Source organism: Elephantulus edwardii, unplaced genomic scaffold, assembly GCF_000299155.1.
Source record: "Elephantulus edwardii isolate Elephantulus edwardi_28Jun2011 unplaced genomic scaffold, EleEdw1.0 scaffold00124, whole genome shotgun sequence".
In the NCBI taxonomy this organism is placed as follows: Eukaryota; Metazoa; Chordata; class Mammalia; order Macroscelidea; family Macroscelididae; genus Elephantulus; species Elephantulus edwardii.
The window spans coordinates 7,122,774-7,148,293 of record NW_006399874.1 but is presented as its reverse complement, the minus strand read 5'-3'; the positions used below and the strand labels follow the sequence as shown (position 1 = coordinate 7,148,293).

The following is a 25,520-nucleotide window of genomic DNA, read 5'->3' as shown; positions in this document are numbered from 1 at the left end:
ATTGTTCTATAGTTTCCACACTCTTTGGGATGGGAACAAATATAGATCAAATATCATCAGCTACTAATCTTTGTTAAAACAGTGGTTTACATATGATTTGTTGCTTTCTTGTTCTCTTTGTTAAAACAGTGGTTTACATATGATTTGTTGCTTTCTTGTTCTAGGTGGCATCCAGCTGCGAATGACTCTTACAGACTCTACGAACCCTGTCCTATCCTGTGCCATCATCACAATCTCCAACATATTTGAGTCCACTGTTCTACTCACTATGTCAATCCACGTGGTTGAGGGTCTTCTTCTCTTTCTTTGTCCTTCCACCTTCCCAAGTGTGATGTCCCTCTGTAATGAACAGCCTCTTGTCAGCAACATGCCCTAGGTATGTAAGGTGACTTAATCATCTTTGCCTCCGAGGAGCACCTGTCTGTTTTTGGCAGTCTATGAGATGTTCCGTACTCTTCTCCAATACCACAGTTCAAATGCATCAATTCCTTTCACATCCTTTTTCACTGTCTATCTCTCAGCAGCATAGCAAGTGATTGAAAAGGTCATGGCCTTAATTAAACTCTTCTTAGTCCCCAAACTGACATGACTGCTCCTCAATAATTTAAAGAGGTCCCTGCCGGCAAACTCCTAGTGAAAGACATCTCTTGATCCCCTGACTGCTGGTATTAAGCTTATTGATTGTGGATCCAAGTAAGATGAAGCTGTGGACAATTACAATCTCTGTCTATCATGATGTTGCCTATAGGTCCAGTGGTGAGAATTTCTGTTCTCCTGACATTGAGATGCAATCTATATTGAAGGCTTTAGTCTTTGTTCTTCTGCAGCAAGCTCTTCAAGTCATCCTTACTTTCAGCAAGCAAGGTTGTGTCATCTGCATCAATGAAGGTTCTTTATGAGTCTTCCTCTGATCCTGTGCCACATTCTTTCTTCATAGAGTCCATATTTTTTTAATAACTTGCTCAGGATATTGAATGAATAAGCATGCAGAAAGGATACAACCCTGACATACACATCATTCGTAATTTTAAACTATACAGCCTTCCTTTTCTCTCTTTGCACAACAGCCTCTTGGCCTAGGTACAGGTTTCATATGAGCACAATTAAGTGTTCTGGGACTCCCATTATTCTCAATGTTAGCCATAATTTGTTATGATCCACACAATCAAATGTCTTTACATAGTCTATAAAAGCACAGATAGACATTCTTCTTATATTCGTTGCTTTCAGCCAGGATCCATCAGCAATGATATCCCAGGTGCTATGGCCTCTTCTAAATCCAGTTTGAACCTCTGGCAGTTCTCAATATACTGCTCTATTTTTTAAAATAAATGATCTTCAGTAGTATTTTGCTTGGATGTGATGATACTGCTTGACAATTTCCACATTCTGTTTGGTCATCTTTCTTGGGAATGGCAACAGATATGGATATCTTCCAGTCAACTGGCCAGATGACAGTCTTCCAAATTTCCTGGCATAGATTAGAGAATACATGTCAACTGGTATCCCATCAATTTCTGGGGCCTTATTTTTTGTTAATTCCTTCAGTACAGCTTGAACTTCTTCCTTCATTGCAATTGGCTCTTGATCATATGGTACTTCCTGAAGTACTGAAGTGCTGGCCAATTCTTTCTGGTACAGTGATTTTATGCATGCTCTCCATCTTCTTTTGATACTTCTTGGGTCATTCAAGATTTTGCCCAAAGCATTTCTAAGTATTACAACTCAGGGCTTGAATCTGTTTTTCAGTTCTTTTAGCTTGAGAAAAGCCAAGTGAGGTTTTTTTCCTTTTTATTCTCCAATTCCTGGTCTCTGTACATGCCATCATAATACTTTTTTTTTTAATTTTTTCGAGCTGCTCTGTGAAATAGAAATATTCTGTTCATCTCTTTTACCTCAACATCTCTTCCCTTTGTTTTTGCTTCTTGACACTAGTGACATTTTCAGGGTCTCTTCTGACATCCACTTTGGTTTGTTTCTTTCTTCACTCTCTTTATAATAACCTTTTGTTCTTTTTATGGATGATATCCTTGATGTCATCCTACATTCATCTGGTCTCCAATCATTGATGTTCAATGCTTCAAACCCATTCTTTTATTTTAGACTTTTAAAATATTTTATATTGGTGTGCATTCAAAATTTGTATACATTGTTTCATATTTTCCTTCATTCATATGGTGTTTTATACAATCATCCTCATATACTGTGGTGTATAAAATTAGTCATCACTGATCAATACCCACTATTGTACCATTCTTTCAGGTTCCTGCTGGATCTTTCCCATTTCTTTCACAACTTCCCTCCACCTACCAAATTCTTCGACTCATGACTTCTACCCTGCCCACTAGTAGTCCCTTGCTCCTTGCTCTTCCCTCCTTGAACTTTCATACACATTTTACTGGTTATCTTTCTATTTTTACAATAGTGGTCTTAAGCACCATTAGTCTGTAGAGATTGAGTTCTCTCAGCATAATGTTTGCCAGTCCCTCCCATGTTACGCTGTATTTTCACAAATTGTTGCTCCTGAGTGCTGGATAGTATTCTATCATGTAAAGGTACCAGTTTCTAAATCCATTAATTTGTTGTTGGATATTTGGGATGCTTCCATGTTCTTGTTCTTGTGAATAATGCTATATTAAAAACTGGTATACAAGTCTCCGTTTGTATCACTGTTCTAATTTCCTTGAGGTATATACCTAGCAGTGTAATACCTGTGTCATATGGAATTTCTATGATCACCTTTTTGAGGAAATGTCAAACTGTCTTCCAGAGTGATTGTACCACTTTATAATCCCACAAATAGCATATGAGAGCTCCAATCTCTCCACATCATCCCCAACAATTATTGCTTGCTGTGTTGTTAAACTTTGCCACTGCTACTCGGGTGAGATGGTATCTAATTGTGGTTTTGATTTGCATTTCTCTAGCTGCCAGTGATTTTGAGTATTTCTTCATGCATCTGTTGGCTATCTGAATGTCTTTTTCTGTGAAAAGTCTTTTGATGCTTTTTGCCCATTTTCAGTCTTTTTTTCTTATGAAGACCCTATATTGTTGTTCTGTGTCATCGAGTCGCATGAAAATCACAGCGATTCTATGTACAACAGCTCTGAAACTATGCTATCCTGAGAAAGTCTTACTGACTCTGATCTCCTTAATGACTTCTTACTCATACCTACCTCCATTGCCCCAGTTACTATATCAATCCATCTTATCAGGGTCTTCCTCTCCTGTGCTATCCCTCCACCCTTCCAAGCATGATGTTCTTCTTGAAGGATGAGTCCTTCCTGGTTATGTGCCCAAAGTATGTGAGACAGACCTTCAAAATCCTAGTCTACGAGGAGAAACTTGGTTTCACCCTCTCCAAGACAGACCTATTTGTTTTCTTCGCTGCCCGTGTTCAAGACTCTTCTTCAGCACCACAACTCAAATGCATTGCTTTTTGTGCCATCCTTAGTCACTGTTCAGCTCTGTGATGCACAGCAAGTAATTACAAAGACCATGGACTGGATCAGGTGCACTCTAGTCTCTAAAATTATATCATTGCTTGCTTCTCAGTACTCTGGAGAGGTCCTTGACAGCAGATTTTCCCAATGCAATTTGTATTTTGATTTCCTGAATGCTTCCAAGAGTACTGATTGTTGAGCCAAGCAAGCTGTAACTGTTAACAACCTCAATCTCTTCTTCATCTATGATGGTGCTCCCAAATGGACCAATGGTGACAATCTTTGTTTTCTTAATGTTGAGTTTCAATCGAAATTGAAAATTACAGACCTTGACCTTTTGCAGCAAGCACTTCAGGTCCTCCTCAGTTTCAGCAAGCAAGGTTGTCATCTGCATAATGTAGGTTGTTGATAAATCTTTCTCCAATTTTGAAGTCACATTCTTCCTCAAAAAGCCCAGCCTCCTGAATGATCTGTTCTACATGTAGATTGAAAAGGTATGGATACAGGAGGCATCCCTGATTTTGAACCATGCAGTGTGTTTCTTTGTTCTGTTCTGAGGACTGCTTCCTGGTCTGAGTATAGGATTTGCATTAGCACAGTTAAATGTCCTGGAATTCCCATTCCCCACAAAGTTAACCAAAATTTGTTGTGATCTATACAGTCAAATGCCTTTGTATTGCCAATGAAATATACACAGACATTCCTTTGTACTCTGTGATTTCTGCTAAGATCTACCTGATATTGGAAATAATGTCTCCAGTGTCATGACCTCTTCTAAATCTAGCTTGTATTTCTGTCGATGTACTGCTCCAGTCATTTTGGGATAATCTTCAGCAGGATTTTGCATGTGTGTTATATTAGTGACTTTGTTCAATAATTTCCACACTGTCAGGTCACCTTTTTTTAAAAAATAGGAATAAATATGGATCTCTTCCAATAAGTTGGCAAGGAAGTTGTCCTCCAGATTTCTTGGCACAGCCTGGTGAGCATGTCCAGGGCAGCATCTGTTTACTGAAATATGCCAATTGGTATTCTGCCAATTTCTGGGACCTTATTTTTTGCCAAGTCTTTCAGAGCACCCTGCACTTCCTCCTTCATCACCATTGCCTCTTGAGCTTATGCTGTTACTTGAAATTCTTTAGTGTCAATGAATTCTTTTTGGTACAGTGATTCTGTATACTTCCTCCATCTTCTTTTAATGTTTCTTGGACCACTCAATAGTCTACCCACAGCATCCGTAAGTATTATAACTTGTGGCTTGAATTTGTTCTTTTGTTCCTTTGGCTTAAGAAATGCCAAGCAAGGTCAGCCCTTTTTATTTAGTATTCTACAAACTTTCATTATGAGACCCTTGTCTGAGATAGCACTGTCAAATTTTTTTTTTGCAGTCAGCAGGTTTTCTTTTCAGCCTACCGGAAAAAGTTTTTGATGTGTATAGTCCTGGGATTAAATTTTTAGAAGGTCCCCTTCAACAATTTTGTCCTCTACTAGTTGTGCATTTCTGTCTATAATTGCCATGATTTTTAAATTCAGATGAGATTGACTCAAGATTATATTTTGGTTCTCGTGGACTTGTTTTAATTTTCTTCAGCCCCAATTTAAGCTTGCAAATGAGTAATTAATAATCTGTTTCATAGTCAGCATTTTGACTGCTGATATTTAGCTTCCCCCCAAATTTCTGCCACACATGTAGTCAGTCTGATTCCTATGCAGTCCATATATGTGATGTCCATGTGTAATGTCACCATTTGTGTATAACAATGAAAGAATTTTTTTTTTGTTTACTTTTTAAAACAAAGGCTGCATAGTGGAGTGGACTTGGTTGGAGGGATTGTATAACAATGAAAGAATTTTTCTTTTACTTTTCAAAAAGCAGAGTGAACTGGAGAGGGGAATTTGGGCAGGGAGAAAAGTACAGCGATGACTGAATGGAAATCCAAAGTCACTACAAACTTTCATTAAAACCAATTAAAAAAATGTTAAAAAATAAGTATTTCCAATGACAAAGTCACTAAATGTACAAAATTCATTCATTCAACTTCTAACCTTAATCACATTCTGACTACCATTCCTTCTTAATTGTTTCCAACTTTTGCATTCCAGTCACCAACTATCATTAACACATCTTGACTGCATGTTTGATCAATTTCAGATAGCAAAATTTAGTAAAAATCTTCAATTCTTCCTCTTTTGCCTTAGCTATTCATGCCTATATTTGAATACGTCACAACAGGTATTCCTTGTGTGTGTACGGATAATTTATCATTCACAATGATGTACTTTAGAATAGTATTTGAAATTGTCTTTTAAACTATGAATCCAACACCATTATTCTTCTGCTTTTCATTCCTACCATAGTACATCATGTGATTTTTTTGATTCAAAGTGACCAAAGTCAACCCATCTCATTTATATCTAGAATGTTGACGTTCATAAATTTCATTTTCTGTTTTATAACTTCTAGTTTTCCAACATTCATACTTTGGAAATTGCATGTCCCAGCTATTAAATTATTTTTAAGTAGTTTACAGCTGCTTCTCCTCATTTGGACTCATTTCCAAGTTGCATAATGCTTCTTAAATTATTTTATATACTTTGAAAGAGTCTCATTAGAAAAGCTTTAATCTTGATACTCCTCCTCATTCCTGAAAAGAACTCTGAAAAATCAGTAATGCTGGAAACGTTGCTACCTCCTGTTGTGTGCTAAATGGGGTTTTTCTCATCTTAAGAGTTAATTCTTTTTTCAGTGATGATGACTTATGGCAGGCTTAAGAGTTAGCAAGGTGCTGCTACAGAGATAGCAAACAGAATACAGATTTTTTTTTGTTCTAACTCTGCCACCTACTTGCTGAACAACAGTATACAATTATAAATTAGGTCTGTATCATTTCCTCCACTTACAGCACTCTAATAAAGAAATTTTTCCTCCATTCTGTGTAGTAGCAACCTGTAAGTTGTAAAATTATAAATTGTTGTGTACAGTAGAGTCGGAACTGATCCTTAGCTGACCCTCCAGCAGATTTTCAAAGGAAGTTAATCACACAGGAGGAGAATGCCCATCCTTCTCCCATGAAACAGCTGGTGGTCCCGAACCTTAAGCCTTCAGGATTGCAGCACAGCTTCTTGCCACTAGACCACCAGAGATTTAAACCACAATAGGCAGTAAATTGTACAGGAGGAGACTGTCCATCGTTCTCCTGCATAGCAACTGGTGGATTTGAACTGCATGCTTTCAGGATGGCAGTCCAACTCTTTACCTCTAAACCACCAGAGCTTCCATGTTAATCACAGTCCAACACCTTACACAGGATGCCACCAAAGCGACTTTTGATATCTTTTATCCTGTTTGGCCCTTGTGATGGCCCTGAAGCTGTGGAGGCAAGGATCCCCAAATGAAGGGACCCACACCCCCAGGGAAGCCTCAGTCTGTCTCCAATTTGCATTAATGTGGTATTGTTTGTTTGTTTTCCTAGCAAGTACCATTTTAAAGTCTTGAGTTTTATGTCTGGCTTTCTTGAAACTATCAGGCACCATTAGGCTCAGTGACCTTCTTGGCAATACTGGTTGTTGCTGCTCTCTTTAGTGGGACAGAGGCCTGCCAGCACCTCCCCACCCCCAACCCCAATGCCACTACACAAGGCTTGTTGCCCGGGATTCAGATGACAGGACCTGCCTTCAGGGCCTCCCAGTGTGGAATCTCAGCATGGACAGGTTAGAGCAGACAGAGAAACAGGGAAAAAAGGAAGAATAAACAGCATAGAAGACATGCAGTACCCAGGCTGCTTGGGTAGGGGGAGGGCAGGATTGCAGGAATTTTCTAGAGGGGTTAAATAGGGAATAGAATTTCGACAATTGAATCCACTTGTCATAGATGAGCGGGCAGCATGTTCCCACTCTCCTAACAGCTGTGCTACTTGAAAGAGCTCAGAAGCTGGACCTAAGCTGCCTGGATTCACATTCTAGCTCTGTCACTAGGGCTCTGGCACTGAGAGCTCTGTGTGCGGCAGACAGGACCCGGCTAGTTGAAGCAGTCTCTGTCCACTCTGCTGACTTGGAAAAAAATGTATCCTTCTTTTTAAAGGAGATCAATGAGTATTTTGGAATAACTGTGACCCTCCATGTCCCCTGGTAATTTAAGATTTCTCCAGAAAGTCCCAGATGATCCTCAAGAACTGTGGATTGTGCTATTAAATGTGGAAGTCACTAGCCATAAATGACTATTAAAATTTAAATTTGAATTAACTAAAATGAGATGAAACTAAAAATATAGCTCCTCAGTCACACGAGACAAACTTTAAGAACTCTATAGGTCCGTGTGGCTTTGGTTTAAAGGCACACTTAATATTATAAGTATAGACTATAATTATTTGTATAAAATTCGTTTTGTCACATTTGAAATAAAGTATGTTTCATTTTTATACTCAAATACATTTTTGCATATATAAATTGAAACCTGTGAGCATTAAAATTCATCAGGAATGACTTGTCTTTGTTATTTTCTGCCTTTGAGACAAGTTCTGACTTTTTCAGGTTTTACTATACTATAATGAATCATATATGATCTTTTGATTAGTATGTGGGCTGATATTTTTGCTGTTATTTGAATAAATCTGGAGGAATCAGTTAAGTGTACAAAGTGAAAAACAGAGAAGGAATCCTCAAATATTTTCCATTTTAAACAAATGATAGAAAAGTAGTAACTCTGCATTCTGTCAAAAGAGGAAAATTCTCAAGACCAGGGGGAAGAAAAAAAAAAAAAAAGCTCTCCCAGTGAGTCCTGGTTCTCAGTTTCAACATATTCTAAAAATTCCATCTGAAAAAGCAGAACTTATGCTCTCCCACCTCCATGCCCTATTTCCTTGAAGTCATGGAGAAAATTTCTACTCAAGTCTTAAGAGTATAATGATCTCCTTCTCCTTCAAATATGTTCCTTTTAAAGAATAATTGATCATGTTGTTACAAAAAAAGATAGAAATAAGACCAATGCCAAAAATCTGCAGAATAAATACTGTATTGATCTGATAAACTCTATGTAATCTGATAAGAGAGTTGCTTAAGCAGACTACTTTCAGTGAACTCAATAGATCAAAGGAACAGTAGGCAGTACATAAAAAAAAAATCTTCCACAATAATCAAAGGAACATACATTTTGTCCTGACATTCAGGAGGTGTATAAGAAATTCTGGTAGTTTACTGGTAAGGAGTTGTGCTGCCAACCTAAAAGCATGTGGTTTGAATCCACCAGTTGTTACATAGCAAAAGATAGGCAATCTCCACCTATATGATCTATTACCTCTGAAAAACCTGTTGGAGGCTAAGCTATGGATCAGTCCCAGCTGAACAGTACTTGTCAACAACAGGACAATAAATTTGTTTTGCCTTTTTCATATTTTACTGCAAGGACTTTAGGAAAATCTGCTTTCAGGGACCTCTCCAGAGTACTGAAAAGCAAGGATGTCAGTCTAGAGATTAAGATGTGGCTGATACAGGCCATGGTCTTTTCAATTACTTGCTATGCATGAGAGCTGGACAATGACTAAGGATGTCAGAAGAAGAATTGGCGCCTTTGAGTTGTAGTGCTAGAGAAGAGAACAGAACATACCATAGACTCAAGAGAACAATTCTGTTGTGGAGAGGGGGAAATCAAGCTTCTTCTTGATGCCAAGGATTCTGAGACTCCATCCCACATACATTGGGTATGTTACCAGGAGGGAAGGGTCTTTGGAGAAGGATATCATGCTTGGAAGGGTGGAGGGATAGCACAGGAGAGGAAGATCTTAAATTCGATGGATTGATAAAGTAACTGGAGTAATCAGGGCAGGTGTGTCAGAGACAGTGAGATTGGCTCAAGATAGAACAGGGTTCAGAGCTATTATGCATAGGCTTGTATGAGTCGTAGTTGACTTGATGGCACAAAACAACAACAACTGCAAGGACTACATTCAAACAGAAATTACAATGTGAAGGCCATGAGTCAGCCAGCGGTATGTGATACATACAGTCCAAATTTTAACTACTCAGTTAGGAAATAAAGAATATTATTTATAATCTCCTGCAAGAGAGTGTAGTAAAAATTGTTACCATTAAAAAATAATGCTCAATAGGTGCAGTATTCCAGAAATAACTCAGTAATTTCATTTTTTAACTGCTGCTGTTGTGGTTAGGTGCCATCAAGTTGACTAAGACACATAACAACTCTATGAGGAACAACAGATTGGAACCTTGTCCTATCCTGTACCATACTTAGATCTCTGTCATGCTCAAACCCATTCAGTCACTGTGTTGAACCATGTTATTGAGGGCCATCCTTTCCTTTGTTCACCCTCTGCCTTCTCCAGCATGATATCTTTTTTCCCCCAAGAACTGACAATACACACAAAGTGAGACAAGGTTTGCTATTTTTGCCGCTAAAGAGCATTCTGATTGTATTTCCTCCAATAGAGATTGTTTGTTCTTTAGCAGTCCAAGGGATAGTCTGCATAAAATTAACAAAATAATTCTTTCTGGACTCTCAGCACCTGTATGTAAGGCAGGTAACTCTGTTTTACAGATACATAAAACTAAAGTATCAAGAGTCAAGTTAACAGCTATTTCAATTACTTAGTGCAAAACCAGGAAAAAAAAATCATAGTATGCTACTTACTAGAAAATAACTACAAAACCATAAAGGGAGGAATCTATTTATTCTCTATTTAGGCAATTGCTGTTATCCAAGAAGAACACTGAATTGTAGACTACTACTTCCCTACTGCTTCAAGGGCATCTGAAAGTCACACTGAAACAGTTGCTTTTTTCTCTCCCAAAATGGCACAACATGAACTACAATTTTTAATGTCTTTCTGATTCTGACTGGTGAAAACCAGAGAAAAGCATCTACTGTCTATAGAATGAGTAACTCTTAGAAGTAACCTAAATCACTTGTTTTTTCAATTTATTACAATTTTAGAAACATAAAATTTCAATTTAAAAGGTCTGATAATTTAAAAACACTAATTGGACATGCTTTCAAATCATCAATTTCTTCAGAATGCTCCTCCTAGAATTTTCCAGTTGGCAACATGACAAGAATGAGACTATCAAATCAGAGAAAAGGAAATATGGAAAATGAACAAGAAAATGGCAGTATACATTATCGTATATTAACTCTCAATTTGATCAGCAACTTTAGCAAATTCCTTATAAGACCTGAAATGAGTTTTTGATACATCTAGAGTACTGAACATAGTATGAACTGCCAAAAGAACAAACAGGTTTACCCTGGAGAGGGCGAAATCATGTTACTCCTTGGAAGCGAGGACTTTGAAGCTCCATCTCACCTACTCTGGGCATGTTACAAGGAGGAACTGGTCCTTGGAGAGGGACATCATGCTTGGAAGGGTGGAGGCACAGTGCAGGAGAGGAAGACGCTGGAGTACATGGATTGACACAGTGAAAGGGGTTAATGGGAGTAGGTGTGTCAGGGAGAGGGAGATTGACTCTGTATAGGACAGAGCTCACAGCTATCATGCATAGGATAGCTATGAGTTGCAAGGGACTCAATGGCACATAACAAGTGCCACAACTATTATATGAGAAACAAAAAGTCTAAATCTCCTTAAGGAGTTAGGGGAAGAACCTCAGTCCTTAACAGACTGTAACAGCTCATGAAATGTTTGCTTGTATGAGTGTGTGCTGTATGTTCATAGGATTGTTCATAATATAAGACTGAAAGTTGTTCTTACAAATAAGTATTACACTGTTAATTTTCAGTGCAAAAAAAATTTAGCCAATTTCCAACTACTAAAACTTAACACACTATTTAATGAAGGGCTTCCGTTTAACAATTTAACCTGGAGAGAAATGGTCTGGGAAAATTACGTGGTAGGTAATTTTAATTGGCTTTATGTACAGCCAAGTGTGCCTAATATTAAGAAAAGGAGAGAGTAATGGTAGAAATTTCAGTATCTTATATCTCGCAAACTTGTTTTAGGAACATCTACTTTATTCACTAATATGAAGGCAATTACCATCACAAGAAATTAAAATTTTATAAAAATTACAAATAAAATGTAATTTTAAAAGATTTAAAGATAGAAACCATACATAACCATTCATTCTTTAAAGTAAAAGCATTCACTGAAACACATCTTCATAGCTTTAAAGAGTAAGGAATTTATGCAAATATACTTGGTCTTACTTCCAAAAAGGCACTGTCTGCTCATTTCTTTGCTCTATTTTTTTCTCTTCACTGGTGCAACATACCTGTATCCCTTCTCTCCCATCTAGAACTCTCTGGATTATATCTTTCCCCCCATTACTTTTGTCCTTTGCCTTGTGTTTGCAGTATCTCCATTCTACAGTATCAGCCTGCTTTCCTTCACATGTTGCCATCATGGGGAGGTACCTCGAATCCTCTTCCACTGTAGCTCTGGTCATCTTCAACTCTAGCACAATACTGTTCTTGATTTCTGCACAGCAGCAGGAAAGTCATTGTGACAAACTTAAAAATTTGCTAAAGAAGAACTCCACCATTATTGTCAGAAATGAGCTAGAAATGTTCTTTCTGGAGAGTCCCAGAAAGTTGAGCTTGACTGCTTGTGTTTTAGACATGCATGCCTAATTGCTGAGCATCTGCAGAGGTATCAGGGACAGTGCTACAGATAAGTAGACGGGGAAGGACACATTAGTTAGTTCACGAGTAACCTTCCCCATTTCCTTAAGGCATACCAGAGTTTACCAAAAATGTTCTGACTTGGCATTGCCCTGCGCTTTGACTGTTACTTTTCTCAGGCCTCTGACACTACCACAGAAGGCATGGCTTTTTCTGGCCAAGTTTTCACATTAGCATTTCCTAGCTAGTTCCTTTTGTCAAGTGGCCACATCCTAATATATACATTTTGAAGATTGCAGGAAAAGGACTGAAGACAGACTGCCAAAGTAGGTTTCCATCCAGCACATGAGTCATATCCACTCCAGCAAGTCTTGGACCACCTTGGGGTTGGGTTGTTTTTTGGTGTGGGTTTTTTTTTCCTTCCTCCATCTGTGTGGTATATTTGTAAACAGAATTTTATTTTTAAAATAAAAGTTCTTTATAATACCTTAATAAAACTCCTGCAAGATAGCCATTATTTTATTGTTTAGTTCCAGTTAACTGTATTTTATGTAATAAAGCAGACAGGATGTCTGCTGCAGGATGCTGGGTGTCACAGGGAGCAGATACTGCTACTTTCCCCTGGAATTCTTCCTTCTGTTTCCAACCGTGGCCTTTTTAGATGTGCCTTCAGTTTAGCCGTTTGCCTTAATCTTTACAGTCTTGCTCTCTAGGGTGGTGAATAAAATGCAACACTTCGCATTTTTTTTATGTTTAAAAACCAGTATTTTATTTATAATAAAATCGAAATATTCAGAATATTTGTAACCCTTTAAGGAAAAAAAAAAACTAAAACCTAGTCCTTAAAAGATGGCCAATTTAGCCGTGACTCACTGGTACTGAAGAACCCAGTATATGGCAAATACTGCAAGAAACAACAGGAATGTGCTGACGGCTGTGGAATGGATAAATCTAAGATGAGGCTTAGTTTGAATAAATTGGTCTTTTCCCTCACTGGAAACAAGGGAAGCAAACTGAGAATATGATCCAAACCTGAATCAGAGACTGCACATTTTAGCTGATGGGGCGGAGAAGAATTAGCCAAAGCAGACGCCTTCTTTTTCAGATACAGGAATTGGGATTTTTTTCTCTAAATTGCCCATTTTAAAGTAAGAATTTATGTAAATTTAGATTTTATTTATTCTATTGTTATTGTTATGTGCCATCTAGTCGTTTCTGACTCATAGCGATCCTATGCACAACAGCTCTAAACCCTGCTCTATCCTGCGCCAACCGCACTGCCTCTGACACACCCATCCCGATTACCCCAGTCACCAAATCAATCCATCTCATAGAGGGTCTTCCCCTCCTGCGCTGTCCCTCCACCCTCCCAAGCATGATGTCCCTCTCCAAGGACCCGTCCCTCCTGGCAACATGTCCAAAGTATGTCAGAGGAAGCCCCAGAATCCTTGCCTCCAAGGAGCAGCTTGGTTTAATCCTCTCCAAGATGAATCTGTTTGTTTTCCTGGCAGTCCATGGTACATTCAGTACCCTTCTCCAGCACCACAGCTCAAAAGCATCCACTCTCCTTCTGTCCTCCCTAGTCGTTGTCCAACTCTCTGATGCATAACAATCGATTGCAAATACCATGACCTGTATCAGGCGCACCTTAGTCTCCAGAGAGACACTGTTCCTCCTGAGTACTTTTGAGAGGTCCCTAACGGCAGACTTCCCCATCGCGATACGCTTTTTGATTTCCTGACTGCTGGTACCAAGAGTATTGACTGTGGAGCCGAGCAAACTGAAGCTGTGAACACTCTCAATCTCTTCGTCATCCATCCTGACGCTGCCAATTGGTCCAGTGGCGAGAATCTTTGTCTTCTTGACGTTGAGCCTTAGTCCATACTGAAGGCTGCAGTCCTTGACCCTTCGCAGCAAGTGCATGAGGTCCTCCTCAGTTTCAGCAAGCAAGGTTGTGTCATCTGCATAACGGAGATTGTTGATAGATCTTCCACCAATCCTGATGCCACAATTCTCCTCATAGAGCCCAGCCTCTCGGATAATCTGCTCTGCATACATGTTGAAAAGGTATGGAGACAGGATGCATCCCTGGCGTACACCCTTCCCTATTTTGAACCATGCAGTGTTACCCTGCTCTGTTCTGACTACTGCCTCTTGGTCCAAGTATAGGTTTCGTATTAGCACAATTAAATGTTCTGGGATTCCCATTCTTCTCAGAGTCAGCCACAGTTTGTTATGATCCACACAGTCAAATGCTCCTACTTATTAATTTATTTTTGGCTTTTTTTGTTTAAAAAACGTAGAGTCACTTACATTTTTCAACTGGCAATTTTAGTTCAAAGTGTTTATTTATAGGACTTTCTTTTATGATAAAGTTTCAAGCCTGGCCATGAAAGAAAATGTTTCAAGAGAATATAAGCTAGTAAATGTACTATGTGTAATGAATGGAGGTTTGAGGAGGTAACAGAATGGCTGCAAAATCATAAAACTCTCAGTGGCATCCACTTCCTACCCAGCCTGCCTCTGGAAACCCTGTGAACTTTGATAAATGGCAATGGTTGTAGAAAGCCTTTTGTTCATGGGGTCGCTCTGTGTTGTGCTTGACTCGATGACAATCAAAACCAGCAATTCTACAAATGTTAAGATATGTCTAAATATTCCTATACAAACTTACATTCAAGGTCCCTGTGCACAAATGTTCCTGTTATACATTCTTGTCATATACATTTATCATTATAAATATTTAACTCTTTGTTCTATTTAATACTTTTGTTTGTATTCCATTTTGTATATTAATATTTTTACTCCAAACATCTTTTTTTTTTATCCTAGTTGCTGGTATTTCCTATCCCTTAATTTATTTGCAATCTTTTTGTGTCAAACCTTGGTGGGAGGAGGTAACAAATGGGTAACTTGTTAACTGGTTATCCATTACTACCCTCTAGTGGATATCCACACCATTTTGAAATACACATTTTTTTTCATGTCAAAAATGTATCCAAATTTCTACATTAAAGACAAGAACTTCAGTACATCTTTACACTTGGCATAGCTATAAAATTAGCTCTAAAACTGAACTGCTGAAGGGATCAAATGATTTCCCCAAAGCTATAACATTATAGTGACCTATTACATTTACTAGATTACATGTCATTTTATAATTATCTAAATTTGGCTAAATAACAAGTGACCAAAAGACAAAAAATTACACTTGATTGAAAAAGCTAGTAATAAATAATAGAAGAATACAACATTTCTCGAAAAGAAAATCTTACTAGATAAAATTTCAATTTACAGTGACAAGCCAGACAGTTCTGCTACAATTTCAAGGACAAGGAGTAGATGAATATGGATCTACTGCCTTTTGTTATAGGTAATTTTCTAAAGGTTAGAGCCACTGGTTAGTTCACACTTGGGGAGACTAAATTGGTTTGGGCTGTACCTGAAAAAAAATATTAAAAGAGATAAAAAGGGAGCTCTGGTGGCCTAGTGGTAAGGCGCTGTATTGCCAACCTGAAGACATGTAGTTTGAATGTTCCAACTGCTCCCTGGGAGAAGGATGGGCACTCTCCTCCTGTACAATTGACTGCTTCTGAAAACACACTGGAGGGTCAGCTGTGGGCTGGCTCCAATTGGACGGTACAATCAACAATTAAGGATTAGAAAAATGTTTAATGGGTGATGCTCAATCTCTCTCATTGCTGCTCAGTGGGAAGCAACTTAAAGCTGACCCTCAGTCAGATTCCGCAGGCTGTAAACCATATGGGAACAGATGGCCCATCTTCTTGACTCAGAGGCACTGATGGATTTTTATCACCACAGAGGTCTGACCTTGGGTTAACAGAACAACTTCCTACAGACTAAGCCACTAAAGCTCCTTTACTAAACTATTGTTTTTTAAAAGGATATTTACAAGTGTTGGTTTTTTAAAATGTTTTTGAAAAGTAGTTGATTTCAAGGCTGAGGTAGGAAAAGCGCAAGCTAAGCCTGCAGTACTAGGTGGTGCCAGAGAGGATGTAGGACATGTTAAATGAGCACCAACTTTCCTAACTGCCAAAATTGGATCAATCTGGGCAAAAATAAAGTAACAGTAGTTTGAACTGTAAGCAATATAATGAAACAAATACCCACTAATGCATACAGATAGAAATAAGAGAATTAAAAAAGATGAGAAGGAATATTTATTATTAAACACAAAAGATCTGTATGATATAGAAGTCATAGAACGCTACAGTAGTAAAAACTACATTCAAGACCCACCAATGGACACAAAAAGAGTGAAGAAATAAGACATATACATACTCTAAAAGTTTCTGCCTCAAGAAATGTTAAGGAAGAATAACTCTAGAGTGGAGAAGTCTGGTAGATATTGTCTGAACCAAGTGAACAGTTAAGTTGCTGATGTGTGCCACCGAACTGGAACTTGTGGCTGAACCTCCAGCAGATTTTTCAGACACATGGGAGATGGCCTATGTTTCTTTGATGGATCAGCTGGCAGATTTGAGCTTTTGGGTTAGCAATGAAACTCCTTATCACTGGGACACCAAAGCTCTCTGTTAGCTTATGAGGAACTGAATTTTAGAATCAATTCCTTGGAAAGGTGTGGGGTCAGTAAAGGAGAGGAAAAGCCTCAATGAAATGGACTGATGCAGAGTCTGCGGCAATGGACTCAAACGAGTCTGGATGATTAGGATGGGGAAGAGCAGGAGAGAGTTCAGATCAGAGTTCACAGCTCAATGGCACTTATAACAATGTCAATTAAAGCCAGCGATACAGAAGTGGAGGATTACTAATCTCTTGTGCCCCCCGGCTAGATGTCCCACCCCTCCACACACTCTACTAGAAGAGGTGCTATCTGTGACCTGGATCATGTCTTAGGACCTTGGTCAACACTCCTATGTAAAAGAAATTCTGACCTGACTGGACACCCTAAATCCATCTTCTGCTGCCCTATCAGATATACTACTCCAGGCCAGATGGCTTGTTATTCTATCTCACAGCATGCATGCACTTTTATATGATCATATTTGTATGGTTGCTTGTTTTATATTTTGCTCTTATAGGTCAGTTTGTTGTACTGTGATGACTTTCATGTTGCTATAATGCTGGACGATAGCAGTTCAAATAATAGCAGGATTATCTATGGTGGTTGGCTTCATCAGAGCTCCCAGAGTATAAGAGAAAAAGAAGCAAGAAGAGTCTATCCACTGCTGAAACAACAGGTCTTTGAAACTCCTATAGATAACAGAGCAGCATTATTGGACAGTGCTGGAAGAAGAGCCCTCTAGCTTGGGTTGCACTGAAAAAATGGGGGTAAATGGTTAATAAACCATAAAATGCATGGAGTATGAGTCTAGGAAAATTAGAAGTTGCCAAAAAGTAAATAGAACACATAAATATCAAGATCATAAGAATGAATGAGCTGAGATTGACTGGTATTGGGCATTCAGAATCAGACAATCATATGAACTATTATGCCAGGAAATGACAAATTGAGAAAGAACAGTGTCACATTCAAACTCAAAAAGAGCATTTCAAGATCCATCCTCAAGTACAATGCATATACAAGTACATACATATACAAGGAAGACCAACTAATACAACTATTATTCACATATACCCTCTATCCACTGGAGCAAAGATGGAGGATTTCTACCAATTTCTGCAGTATAAAATGGGTAAAATATCCATCAAGATGCAGGGATAATAAATGGTTACTGGAATGCAAAATTTGAAGGAAGGACTGGTAGTGGGAAATAATGGCCTTGGTGACAAATGAGACTAGAGGATATGACAGATTGTTGTACAAGAAATGATTTATTCATTTTTTTATACCATATGTAACAAATATAACTGACCACTACATATGGATCTCACTTGATAGACTAGATGGGAATCAGATTGCTACCTCTGTGATAAGACACTATGAAAATAGAGTATAATTTACAAATGTACAAGTTCAAATTGAAGGTAAAGAAAATGAAAACAAGTTCATGAGAGCCATGAGTCTACTTCAAGTGAATTTCAAAGCCATCTCAAAGATGGATTTGATGCAATGGTATCTTAGTGGTAAGCTGCCCTGCAATCCCAAAGACACATGGTTTGAATCCACCAGCTGCTCCACAAGAGAAGGATGGGAATCTCATTCATTTTACTGCCTCTGAAAACCTGCTGAAGGTTTTAAGCTATGGGTCGTTTCTGACTCGAAGGCACACACAATGATTGAAGATCAGATGAGTTGTGGATGACATCAAGGACATTATCCATGTAGAAAGTAAAAGTGCGAAAGGGGGGGGAAGAGATCATAATGGATGTTAGAAGACATTCTCAAACGTGTACTAGCATGTAGAGAGATCAAAACAAAGGGAAGAAATGATGAAGTAAGAAAACGGAACAGAAGATTTCAAAGGGCAGCTCAAGAAGACAAAGGAAAATATCATAACAAAATGTCCAAAGACTTTTGGAGTTAGAAAACAAAAAGGAAATAATGCATTAGGCTATTATCAAGTTGAAAGAACTGAAAAAAATTCAAATCTTGAATTTGAATACTGAAGAGCAAAATACTGAATGATACAGGAAGCATTAAAGGATGGAAGGATTACACAGTCATTGTACCAAAAAGAACTGGTCAACACCGAACCATTTTAAGAAGTAGCAGATGATCAAGAACCAATGGTAACAAAGGAAGAAATTCAAACTGCACTGAAGGCATTGACAAAAAATAAGGCCCCAGGAACTGACAGAATACCAAATGAGGTGTTTTAGCTAACAAGTGCAGACCTGGATATGCTTAATCGTTTATGTCAATAAATTTGGAAGACAACTATCTGACCAGGTAACTGGAAGAGATTAATTTATGCTCATTTAAAAAAAAAAAAAAAGGTAATTCAACAGAACATAAAAATTACCGAAAATCATTACTATCAAGTGCAATTCAAATCTTATTGAAGATTATTTAAAAACATCTGAAATAGTATACATCAGCAGCAAATTGCCAGAAATTCAAGATGGACTCAGAAGTAGTGGACTCTGAAGTAGTGAAAAGAAGGATTATCACTGCTGATGTCAGATTGGTCTTGGCTAAAAGCAAAGAACCCCAGAAAGATATTTACATGTGCTTTAATGATTATGCAAAGGTATTTAATTCTATGAATCATAATAAATTATGGCTAGCATTGAGATGATAGCAATTCCAGAATAACTTGATTGTGCTCATATAAAACCTGTACCTAGACCAAGAAACATATATTCAAACAAAACAAGGCATACTGCAAGGCATATCAAAGGTGTCACAGTTTTATCTTTTCTGACACCTATTCAATACATATGCTGAGCAAACATTTGGAGAAGTTGGCTATCTCAAGAAGAAGGTGGCATCAGAAGTGAAGGAAGATTTCTCCACTATGCAGATGACTACCTTGTTTGCAGAAAGTAAAGACCTGAAGCCATTACTGAAGAAGAAAAAGGATAAGAGCCTTCAGTAAAAATTACAATGCAACATGAAGAAAACAAAAATTTTAATGCAAAAAACAGCAACAATGTAATAGATGGAGAAGAGAGTGCAGTTGTCAGTTATTTAATTTTTTTTGGATCTACAATCAACATCTTTCAAAAGTATTTTTAAAATTCTTACTGTTTGGGGTAAATCTGCTGACAAGGTCCTCAAAAGCACACAAATGTCAGTTTAAAGACCAAGATGTGTCTTACTCAAGCCATGGCATTTTTCATGGCTACATATGCATATAAAAGTTGGACAAAGACTAAAGAAGACCAAAGTATTGATGCCTTTGAATAGTGTGTTGAGAAAGAGTATTAAATATACCACAGGCTGCAAACCACCCCCTCAAAAACAAACAAACAAACAAACAAAAAAACAACAACAAATAAACCTGTCTTTGAAAAGAGTGCAACCCAGGTGCCACTTGGAAGTAAGGATGGTAAAATTTCAACAGGCAAAGTGCTTTATTATGCAAGTCAAATATATCTAGTACAGAAAAACTTGTAAATAGATATGTCTAAGTGCCTTTTCTTGTGGTACACTATACCACTTATCTGAGAACTAGCAAATAAGTCATTATTTAATCAAAGGTAGAACATACCAAATCCCAAAGAAACTGAATGTCCTTGACAGAAGAGAAACACAATTTTTTTCCCTTTTAGTGATTAACAGACATTCACAATAATGATAAAGTACTTCATCCTGAGAAGTATTTTATCATTGAATTGTAATTTAAACGTTGATAATAAAGTGGCTACTTTCTTATAACTAAATGTATCTAAGGGAAATAAACTGATGGACTGTGTTCTCGACAATTCAGGAAGAAGGCTCTACCAAAGGAGGACTATGTGAACTTCACCATATGGTTCCAGCCTCAATGTGATGTCTTATTAACAAACTGCCTTTATTTTGTCACACTATTTCTTTAAATAAACTACACTGGAGGCATGCTAAATTTAAAAAACAAAAACAAAAAACATCCTCCCCCAAAAAACAACTTATGACAAATCAGGGGAAAAGCCCACCAAAACACCTATTCCCTAAGTCTACCATACTAATAATAACATACATTACTACATGCTGAAAGATGTTTTAAGTTACTTAACAAAACTCTTATCTAACCACTCATAAGAAAACAATCTAAAGTGTAATTCACCCATGCAAGCTATAATAACCAGAGTCAAAAGAATTGCTGGGGAAAACAATCTAGCCTTTAAGGAAAGACTAAATTGGATGGTTTATAAAATGTAATACTTAAAACAAATCAAATAAAATCAAAGCATGCAGGGTACATTAAACTATAAACATGGAAACTATCTTTTATATAGTAATTCTCTCCTTTATGGAGTGAATTTTTAAACTATTTGGTAATTATGGTCTTATTCCATTTTTACATCATTATAGAATATACTGCTGTGTACCACTGAATCAGAATTGACCCACAGCTGACCCTTCAGTGGGTCTTCAGAGGCAGCTAATAATATAGGAGGAGAATGCCCATCCTTCTTCCATAGGGCAGTTGGTGGATCCAAACTCTGTGCCTTTAGTAAAAGAATACGAAACATCCCATGGACTGTCAAAAGAACAAACAAACAGGTCTTGGAGAGGGTGCAGCCAGAGTGTTCTTTTGAGGCAAAGACGACGAGGCATCACCTCACACACTTCAGGCGTACTGCTATTCCTTGGAGAGGGACATGATGCTCAGAAAGATTAGGGACTGGCAAAGGAGAGGAAGTCCCTTGACCAGTCAGATTGACACTGTGACTGCCATAATGTGTTCTAATGTATCAAGACATGTGTGGATGGCACAAGATAGGACAGGGTTCAGATCTGCTCTTCAGAGAGTCGCTATGGGTCCGACTAGACTCAAATACACCTAACAACAATGAAGAATACAGAAGCGTTTGTACCAATGAATTGTCATTGTTGTTATGTGCCACTAAGTTGAGTAAGACTCCTAACAACCCTCTAATAGATCTGAAGCCTTTCCTATTCTCTATCATCCTTTACATCTCTGACATACCGGAGCCCATTGCTATAGTCACTCTATCTCACTGGGGTCTCTCTTTCACTCACCCTCCATCTTTTCAAGCATGATGTCCTTTTCCAAAGAATAACCCTTCCTAACAGCACGTCCAAAGAATGTGGGATGAAGCTTAGCCACCCTTGCCTCTAAGGAGCACTCTAGATTCACCTTTTTTTCTTTTGCCAGTTCATGAGATTTTCAGTACTCTTTTTCAAGACCACAATTCAAAGGCATCAATTCTTTTTGTGTCATCCTTATTCACTGTCTAGCTCTCAGATGCATGAGCAAGTGACTGGAAGATCATTACCTAAATCATTAGCCTTCAAAATGGATCAGTGTTCCTCAGTACTTTGTAGAGTTCCTTTACAGCATACATTACCAACGTATTATGTCTTTCAATTTCCTGACTACTTGGTGCAAGTTCATTGATTGTGGACCCAAGCAAGATGAAACGGTTGACAATTTTGCCTGGGCAGAGGCACAGGGTCTTTCTCCAGCCTTGCCTGGCCCCACCCGCACTGGCACCTGTGCCACTGCCTCGCTCAGGGAGAACGAGTCCGCCTGTTAGCCAGAACCCTAGGCTTTCTGGGCCCTGCACAACCACATCACTGATGAGGCCTCTGCTGCCTGCACCATAATATCTGCCTGTCTGTTTGTTCTTCGGGTATGCTCTCAGTTGTATAATCACTTGTCTGACCATCTCTTGTATTGAGGGGAGTGTGATTTGCATGCTGCCGTTCTTCCTAGTTAAGAAAAGGTCCGTGGTTAGAATCTACCAATTGCTTCAAGGAAAAAAGATGGGCAATCTCTTGTGATTTACTAACTCTGAAAACGCAAGCTATGGGTCAGTTCTAGCTTGATGGTACATAACAACAACTTGGGGTGCAGAACCTGTCTTCCAAATGCTGTACTAAAGCAGAGCTCCCAGATTAAGACAGACTACGAAGGAGGATTGGCCAGCCACTTTGATATATTAAAAGGAGAAAATGCATCATAGTTCTGTTTAGTGGTCTACTGACACCATTTTCACATATAGGAACTTAATCTGGTGCTATATAAATTACTCTTTTTAATTATATTTTCATCACTGGAGAAGAGATGATAGATTAGGTAGGTAGGAAGAAAAAGTAGATGAAATATGATAGTTTGTAGTCAGTAAGAATTGCTGTTGTTGCATACCACTGAGTTGGAAACGTGTCATATGCATAGCTGACTTTCGAGTCGGTTTTCAAAGGCTGTAAATGACATGGAAGGAGAATGCCCGTCTTTCTCCTGCACAGCAGCTGGTGGATTTCAAAGGTGTGCACCTTTGCCTTAACAGCACAATTCGTTACCACTAAGCTACCATGGAGAGACAGAATAGGTGCATGCCGATTCTTATTTAAAGCGGTTGCATAAAGTGTCACTTGTTTGTCTGCTAAGCCAAAAGTCTGTGGTTTGGATCCACCAGAGCTGCTCCTCAGGAAAAAGATGAGGCAATCTGCTCTGGTTAAGATTTATAGTCTCAGAAACCTGATGACGGATCATGGTAAGTAGGAATTGACTCAGTGGGAGTTGGTTAGATTTCAATTTTTAGTATCAAAAGATTCTAATCCTTTTTAATGATTTAAAGCTGCATATAGAGTAAGTTCAGCATATAGAACCAAGCTTACTCTAAATGCATCTGAGACCTGGACAATGAATAAGGGTGACAGAAAAAGAATCTATGCCTTTAATCTGTGCTGTTGGAGAGGAGCACTTCCAAGAAAATGAATAGATATGTCTTGGAGAGGGTGCAGCCAGACTGCTCTTTGGAGGCAAGAATGATGAGGCTTTGCCTCATAATTTGAACATGTTGCTAGCATGTGCTATTCCTTGAAAAAGGACATGATGTTGGGAAGGGTGGAGGGTCAGTGAAAAAGTTGAAGACCCTCAACCAAGTGGACTGACATAGCGACTGCTGTAATGGGATCTTGTGTGTCAAGAAGTGTGAGGATTGCGCAGGATAGAATAGGATCTTGTGTTCGTATGGTCGCTGAGTCCTATGAGTCGAACTCGACTCGTTGGCACCTAACAGCAACAGCAACAACAACGAGTATGCAAAGGTAGTTTAATGAAGAATGTGTTGTCAGCAGACATTAGTTCAATCACTGCAAAGTGAGGGCAAATTAATATAATATTAAACGGCAAGTAAAAGTTGACAATTAGCCAACATTCCTGAGAACTGCCTATGCATACTCTTTTAAAAAGTTTGTGCACAAAAACATGCGTGTGTGTAGAGAGAGAAAGCCATATTACTACACTTTAAAAAAAAGGCTTATCATGTCTTAAATGGAGTATTTACTAAAAATCCTTCTTCCTTCTATTTAACAAGGAAAATATGTAGCTGAATTAAGAATTTTGTTGTTGTTGTTGCAAAAAACTCCTTGCCTTTTAGTTGGAAATGACTTCATAAGTGACTGTACAGTAGGCTTTCAGAGACTTTAAATAGCATGGAAAGAGTCTGCTCATCATTCTCAGAAAAACAGCATCTTTCGAATTACCTGCTTTTGGGTTGGCAGCATGACTCTTTATCTCTAGGCCACCAGAGCTCCCTTTTTTTTCTGTTAGTTGATGCCAAACTGATCCTGACTCACAGCAACCCTATATATAACAGAAAAAATATTACCTAGTTCTGCACCATTCTTACAATTATTACTAAGTTTGAACCTACTCTTTCAGCCATTAGGTCAACCATTAATTAAGAGTCGTCTTCTTTTCTGTGGCCTTCTATACTTTACCATTTATGTTCTTCTCAAGAAATTTGTCCCTCTGTATAACATGCCTCAGGCTATAACTCATGGCGACCCTACATACACAGCTCTGAAGCCTGCCCTGTGCCCAGCCAGTCTCACTGACTCTGACACACCTACCTCCATTGCCCTAGTTACTGAATCAATCTATCTCATCTGGGGTATTTCTCTCCTGCACTGTCCCTCCACCCTACCAAGCATGATTTTCTTCTCCAAGGACTGGCCCCTCCTGGCAACATGCCCAAAGTATGTGAGATGGAGCTTCAAAATCTTAGCCTCCAAGGAGAACTTGGCTTCACTCTCTCCAAGAGAGACTTGTTTGTTCTCTTGGTGGTCCATGGTATGACCATGTCATGACTGGCACAGAAGAATTTCATGAAACAATATATGACCAAGAGGAAATGGTGACGGAGGTGGAAGTACCAGCTGCTCTAAACAAGCTGGCAAAAAACAAGGCTTCAGGAATTGAAGACATACCAATTGACATATTTCAACAAACTGATGCGGCCCTGGATGTGCTCACCAGGCTATGCCAAAAAAATCCGGAGAGTAACCACTTGGACAACTATTGACAGAAATCCATATTTATTATCATTCAAAAAAAAAGGTGATCCTACAAAGCATGGAAATTATAGAATAATATCACTAACACTACACATAAGCAAAATTCTGCTAAAGATCATCCAAAAATGAATGAAATAGTTCATTGAGAGAACTACCAGAAATACAAACTGGGTTTAGAAGAGGCCATTGCACCAGAGACATTATTGTAAATATCAGATGAATCTTGGTTGAAAGCAAAAATAGGCTGTGATATCAGAGACATTATTACCAATGTCAAATGGATCTTGGTATAAAGCAAAGAACATCAGAGGGATTTCTATGTTTCAATGAATATACAAAGGCATTTGAATGTGTACTAAGCACGAGAATAGGAATCTAAGAACATCTGATGGTGCTCACACAAAACCTATACTTGGACCTATACTTGGTAGTCATCAGAACAGAGCAAGAAAACACTATAGTTTCTTGGTTTGTTTTTTTTTTTAAAAAAAAAAGGAAGGGGGGAAGCATCACGGATGGGTCCTGTTTCCATACCTTTTCAATCTATATGTGGAACAGATCCTTTGGGAGGCTGGACTTTATGAGAAGGAATGTGGCATGAGGATTTACGGAAGACTCATCAACAAAC

General features: G+C 38.4%; 1 protein-coding gene across 1 annotated transcript in view; it reads right to left on the bottom strand.

Moving 5' to 3' along the window:
• The window catches only part of PRIM2 (primase, DNA, polypeptide 2 (58kDa)), a 443,510-nt gene that overhangs the window by 62,682 nt on the left and 355,308 nt on the right, over nucleotides 1-25,520 (bottom strand). The gene's annotated exons all lie outside the window — the stretch shown is intronic.